Source organism: Berghia stephanieae, chromosome 7 (assembly GCF_034508935.2).
Source record: "Berghia stephanieae isolate SIO BIC M18660-M18661 chromosome 7, UCSD_Bste_1.3, whole genome shotgun sequence".
Classification (NCBI taxonomy): Eukaryota; Metazoa; Mollusca; class Gastropoda; order Nudibranchia; family Aeolidiidae; genus Berghia; species Berghia stephanieae.
Window position 1 is genome coordinate 17,519,122 of NC_088366.1, and position 7,500 is coordinate 17,526,621.

The 7,500-nt window shown below is 31.1% G+C and overlaps 1 long non-coding RNA gene across 1 annotated transcript in view; it reads left to right on the plus strand.

Annotated features, from left to right (window-relative positions):
- The window catches only part of LOC144976474 (uncharacterized), a 119,145-nt gene that overhangs the window by 743 nt on the left and 110,902 nt on the right, over positions 1-7,500 (plus strand). The window lies entirely within an intron of this gene.

The window sequence follows — 7,500 nt, forward strand, 5'->3', positions numbered from 1 at the left end:
GTGAATATCGTTATAACTTCAAACATTAATTTTCTGCCTACTTCAAACTTGCACCAAAATATCTTACAATATTTGTCTAATTATTGATGTATTGTTTTGATGATTGATGAATTTTTGCCAACTGTGTGCTACAGAATGTATACCCACACATTGAAAAACGTTCCGTCAAGCTTTCTCGCTTATTGTTGGAATTGAAACTTTATCACGGTCACAGTAAAGGTGGCCAGGAAGGCTGCTTCCAAGTATTGTAATGTCGCTTAGATTCAGGGGAATGTATGCATGCCTCATCCCCAGATATCAAATGATTGAGGCAACTATTGCCATCATATCTCGATGTGTCTAACTCTAACTCTAACGGGCCATAACCTGTAGTAAGCCAAAAAGCAGTTTGTCCATGTTCTTTCATAAGGTCTCAGAGGCAATGGATCTGGATTCACATTACTTTATGAACGATCCTTATTATTTTTTTTTTTCATTTTTGGTTAAAATAATGGTAACATCAATTGCCAAGGACCATGTCAGTTCAACTATGCATTGTACTTTTAACTGCCAAGGAGTAACGTTAATATAAAGATAATAAAATTAAATTCCCTTTATTCATCCCATAGGGGAATTTTTTCTCTAGGGTCTATTCCAAGGGAAGACTGGAATAACCCAGGCGTTAGCCGCAGTGAGGCTAACATCCATCCATCAATCCATCCATCCATCTATTTATCCCACATATCCATCCACCCATCCATCCATCTATTTATTCCATCCATCCATCTATCCACTCATCCATCTGTCTATCCACCCAATGATCCATCAACCCATCTATCTATCCATCTATCCATCTACCCATCCATCGAATCATGCAACCAAAGGGGAAGGTAATAGGGAGGTACCTACTTGTATACGTTTTGGAGAAGCATGCCATAAAGTATTTGGTGCTACACTACCCGGTGACGTGGTTACGGTGAAGGGGGGAGGGTGCGTGGGACTACTTATCCATGTGAAGACGGTTTCACAACATAAATCAATAAAATAGACATGGAAAGGTAATGACATAGATCATCCCCCATTTCATTACACCTCTCTGAAACCCCGATTTTACGACAGCATAATAGCAAAAATGTTATGAGGCGTCCATAGTACCCTTTGTAATGAAAAATAGGAATTAAAAAAAAAAAACATTTCCCCGGCATGCATCCGGTTTTATAAAACTATATGTTTTGACGCATGATAATGACAATGATCTAATCGTAAAATTTGAGAACCAATTATGATCTGTTATTAAAGGGGTTTAATAAAAGCGTTTGATATTTTATATAAGTCTTAAGTACACAAAGCTCATAGTACAGTGTAAAAAAAAATCATTACCGTCATGAGAAGATCTGAGGACAGATATGGTTGGAGGGATATGATCGCCGATGTCTGCAACAGGCCTGGCACTTGATGATGATGATGATGATCGTCATGACGTATTCTATGTAGATTCATAAAATGTAAATTATTTGAGTTGTACCAAGGACTTCTTTTCTTTTTTTATCTCACGATTTTATTTAATTAATTCAACTTATTAAATAAAAAATTCTATAAATTTAAGATTATTATTTTTAGATGATTTTATATTATTATTATTATTATTATTATTATTATTATTATTATTATTATTATTATTATTATTATTATTATATTATTATTATTATTATATTATTATTATTATTATTATTATTATTATTATTATTATTATTATTATAAAATATATATATATATAATAATAATAATAAATAATAATATAATAATAATATATTAATAATAATATATAATTATTATTATTATTATTATTATTATTATTATTATATTATTATTATTATTATTATTATTATTATTATTATTATTATTATTATTATTATCATTGGCGTCTTAGCCAAGCGTATAGATAGTATGCGCTTGGCTAAGAAGCTCATAACATTGCCATCCGGAAGTGTAACGGACCAACACACAAAACTGTGTGTATCCATGAACGTTTGTAGTTGGGTTAATACAGTTCAGTGAGCATTACTCATAAACGCGGATGGCAAAAAGCAATAACAAAGACCTGAGTGATGTTATCTTCGAACTATCTATACTATCTATAGATAGTGTGCGCTTGGCTAAGAAGCTCACAAAATTGCCATTCGGAAGTATAACGGACCAACACACAAAACTATTTGTAAGCTGAAACGTTTATAGTCTGGTCGTAGCCATATTTAACTTATAGCCTGACCTTAGCCATTGTTATCTTATAGCCTGACACTGACCAAAAAATGACGTCAAAATGCCAGTCTTTGACCACAAAATAAAACAAATCGTGATCTGATTCAACAGTTCAACCAATGGGACCACTTGTTTCCATGAGCACCACTAACGACAACTCCTCACTAGGCGGTGCAAAAACCAAATAATGTCGTCAAAATGCCAGTCTTTTTGGGTTTCAGTGTCAGGCTATAACTTAACGATGGCTACGGTCTGGTTAATCGGCGCCATCGTCAACTTATACCCTGATACTAGAACTCACCAGGACGTAAAGATAATAATAATAATAATAACAATAATAATAATAATAATAATAATAATAATAATAATAATAATAATAATAATAATAATAATAATAATAATAATAATAGATCTTTATTGTCCATAAATATGGTAATTTGTCATTTAGTTACACTTGTTATAACGTTATATGATAACTATAACATTGGACATATGTTTCACTCCCTTATTTTCTCTCTCTCTCTCTCTCTCTCTCTCTCTCTCTCTCTCTCTCTGTCTCTCTCACACACACACGCACACACATACACACACACATACACACACTCTCTCTCTCACACACACACTCTCTCTCTCTCTCTCTCTCTCTCTCTCTCTTCCTCTCTTTCTTTCGCGCGTGCGATATACACAACATAAACATATTCATTTCGTTTTCAATTTGTTACAATTGTGGCAATTCGACACCAAATATTATCATCATTATCAATTGGTCAATTAATCTAACATTAAATAAATTAATCAGTCAATCAGTCAACGCATCAATCCTTGGTTTTGCTGTACCATATGAAATATTCAACATTTTTTTTGCTGATGGAACGAACGTTGATTTATACTTGTTCGTTCTACATTTAATCTGACAAAACCTTCTCGCAGATGGTAAAAGACTAAATTCATAGTGTAAAATATGTATTTTATTGTTGGTAATTAAGAATGCTTTCCTTTATATTGGTTTTCCATGAATTCCATGAATGTATAAATAAAATAACTAAAATATTAAATGACCAGTACCATCCACTAAGACCATCAATTATTATGTCAGAAAGAAGTGGTCGACGTTTTTCTATTCCAACGAAAACAGAGAGACACCGAAAATCTTTTCTGCCGTCCAGTATTAGGCTTTATAACAACAAGCAATAATCATTTTATATAATTATTTCTCATTTTTACTTTCAAAAAATATAAATATTAATTTATTAATTTATTTGTTTTGCTATCTTTTCAATTTTTAATTTTTAGTGACAGTTTTAACTATTTTACAGTGTTGAAATTATTCATATTATAAAGCGCAGCTCTGGTTATGGAGCTGCTCCTTTTTTTTATATATACATCCTATTTCCATTGTATTTTTATCTTATTGTGTAAATTATAACATGTCTGTACAAAAAATTTCCTTTTTGGGATGCAATAAAGTATTATTATTATTATCATTATTATTATTATATTATTATTATTATTATTATTATTATTATTATTATTATTATTATTATATTATTATTATATATTATTATTATTATTATTATTATTATTATATATTATTATTATTATTATTATTATTATTATTATTATTATTATTATTATTATTATTATTATTATTATTATTATTATTATTATTATTATTATTATTATTATTATTATTATTATTATTATTATTATTATTATTATATATGCTTTCTACTCCATCAAGAGGATGGTATATTATTTTTGATGCCTCTTTAATAGATTTTGAAATTTTTGATTGATCTTTAAGTCGGCATCCGCCAAACCATATGGTGCAGCCAAACGCAATTACACTTTTAATCAATGAGTCATAAACTTTTAACATAGTTTTCTTCCCTACTTGAAATGTTCTCAATTTCCTTAGGATGTTTATCTTTGGGCAACATTCTTTTATATTATATTATATTATGTTGAGAGAAATTGAGTTAACTATCAATTGTTATTCCTAAATATTTAAAGTATTCAACTATCTCAACATCATCTTTACCGATTGTCACACACATTAAGTCGTTTTATTTTTTACACCAAACACCTGTTCTTTCATTTTTTCAACATTTAATTCAAGCTGATTTTGTTTACACCAGTCGGTGAATATATTAATTTGTTTGAAATAATTCTTTTCGATAACTTTATCTTTTAATAAGCCAATAATAGCAGTATCATCTGAATATTTCACTATAAAACAATTTTCAAAGGATGGTCTGCAGTCGTTGGTGTATAAGCTGTACAAGATTGGGGAACTCACGCAGGGTTAGTCAGTAGCGCTCAGGGAAACGAGTGATTCCATTGGTTGAACTATTGAGTACAACTCACGATTTGTTTTTCTTTTGTGGCCAGAGACTTGCCTTTTGGCGTCATTTTTTGGTCAGTGTCAGGCTAGAAGTTAACGATGGCTACGGGTCAATACAGTTTAGTGAGAATTACTCATAAACGCGTATAGCAAAAATGTGATCGATGATTGGGTTGGACGAAAACTTGAATATAGATAGAATGAAGTTGACGTCACTTTGGGTCTCACTAAACTGTATTAACCAGACTATCTAGGTGGGGTTCCTGACCTCCCATAGTGGGCAGGGGGTACATAATTTGTCTTCAATCCCCTTATATCTGTTTTCCAACATGCTTTCTGTCTTTGTCTTGGAATGAGATTACTTGGTTTTGTCCTGAACCTGGCCGGAGTGCTAGCTGGGAGGGAAACAGTCAAGTGCATAGTTATTGTTTTGGGAGATGATATTTTTCTCCTTGTAAATCACCTCTCTGTTATGTTTTATTATATTTGTTATTTTGAATGTATAATGTAAGCATTTGAGTATATTCCTCTTTGTTGTATTTTGTGTTTGTGTCCTGATGAGACGTATGGGGAGTATGCGGTTAGACAAAGGGAGTTAATGTTTTGACATCTCAAACTAAGTACATTGGTGGTATACTCTTGGAATCTATATCTGATCCCTATTTGTTCCCAGTTCCCCTATGTCTTACTTTTTCTTGGGTGCTTTAATTGTAATTCTAATACTTTTTACTAACCCATTTTCTTCCTTTTTTCTGGCGCTGATAAACCTAAATGTGTTGCAAGCACCGTAAAACCCTTAAAAACAAAAACAAACAACCAGAATATAAAAGTTTAAGGTTACATTTATTAAGAAATATCCGATCCTTGGCACGGCCCCGAAAACCGTGCTGAAACTGCACATTTAGCAAAGAGTCAAGGTTTCTGTGATCTAGCCTGAACGACTGCACCACTTGCTGATTACAAGAGATAAAGCTGTCACTAAGTAATTAATTACCACAGCAGGCGATTGAGTAAGGAGTGATCACTGAGTAGGAAAATTATGCATAAAACATGCATTTTAAAATTATTCTGTGACTAAATGTTCAAATTATGAATCATTTTATCTTCAGTTTACTTTTAGGTCCATCTTTCTTTTAAACTGATTTTAAATGAAGAAATTTTATCCAAAAATAAATTATTACGGTATGAAATAAAAAGACACCAAAAATTTAGAATTTTACCAAAAGTACATTGAATAAAATGTTAATTGTATTAAAATGTCACTATACAAATTTTATTTTTTACGTTATGATATAGAATGTGATAGTTAACATGTTCTATTTCATCATAGTGAAAACATGTAAGAGAGTTAGCTTATAGCAAGTGGGTTTAATGAGTTCACAGTGCTTGTATATCAATGAAACTTCGTCATTGTATTGAGTAGTCTAGGACAGTTTTACGTTCCAAAGTTAAAGGATTGGTCATTATTTTGAGTACTAGAAAATTACTTTCTTTGATCGGTGTTACTTGGTATTTGGAGATAATAGCATCAAATTCGGAATTTATTATTTGGACGTACAGATTATTGGGGCGTACTGAACGTAAAACTAACGTTTACCAAAAGTACTATTACATCAGAAAAGGCGGGGTTTAACATTAATATGTAGGAATTGACGTTTCAGATTTGACTATGATTTGACCCTTGAGGGGTTGGATAGTACACTGACAGGGAACTGTCGAAACTAGTAAGAGGTGTGGCTTGAAATAATTTACAATAGGGGAAAAAGATAGTGTTGCTAGATTCTATGCTACTTTCGGCTATTTTGCATTCTACTTCACGATGAGCTGCACTTTCCTAATGTCCAACTAAGAATCTTTTATTTTACGGACTTAGAAATATTCCACGTATATTGAAAATGGTTACTTAGGCAAAATGGCTTTACATTTGGATTGATTTTACGGATTTTGAATTTATGAAACGGATTGAATTATGACCATGCTATTTGATTTGGATTTGGAATTAATCATGATTTGGATTTTGAATTTATCACAACAAATAAAACTGTAAGAAATGAAACTTGGAATCTGATTTTTATTTGAATGTCTTGATGTTGTACATTCAGGTATCATCATCGGCCCTTGAACTATTTCGTCATTATTAATGGCTACAACACAACGCAAAGGATAATATTACTATCTATCAAAAACACCACTATGCGATCACAAGCCATTACATATGTGTGCAACTACCCCACAAATAGAATTGCCAGTTTAGCGACGATTATTGAGTAATCGTCATTTGAAGTGAAATCGGCCAAAATCCTTGAAAGTGAAAAAATGTAATGTTACTGAGATACTGACAAAGTTAATAATTTGAATTACGTCTTTATATTGTTATGTGCAATCCGTAGCAGTCTTTTAAAACCATAAAGATCATAAAGCCAATGTTTATAATAATAATATTGATAATAATAATAATCTTTATTGTCCAAATTAAAGGCAATTCATGTGAGGTAAAAAGTTTGGTTCATGGTATGAACATCAACATATTTACAAAAACAGAAACAGCCATACACGAACATACACGCTTTACACATGTATACAAAAGAAATGAGCGTACATACATACATACACACATACATATATACATACATACATACATACATACATGCATACATACATACATACATACATACATACATACATACATACATACATACATACATACATACATACATACATACATACACTACATACATACATACATACATACATACATACATACATACATACATACATACATACATACATACATACATACATACATACATACATACATACATACATACATACATACATACATACATACATACATACATACATACATACATACATCCCATACATACATACATCACATACATACATACATACAATACATA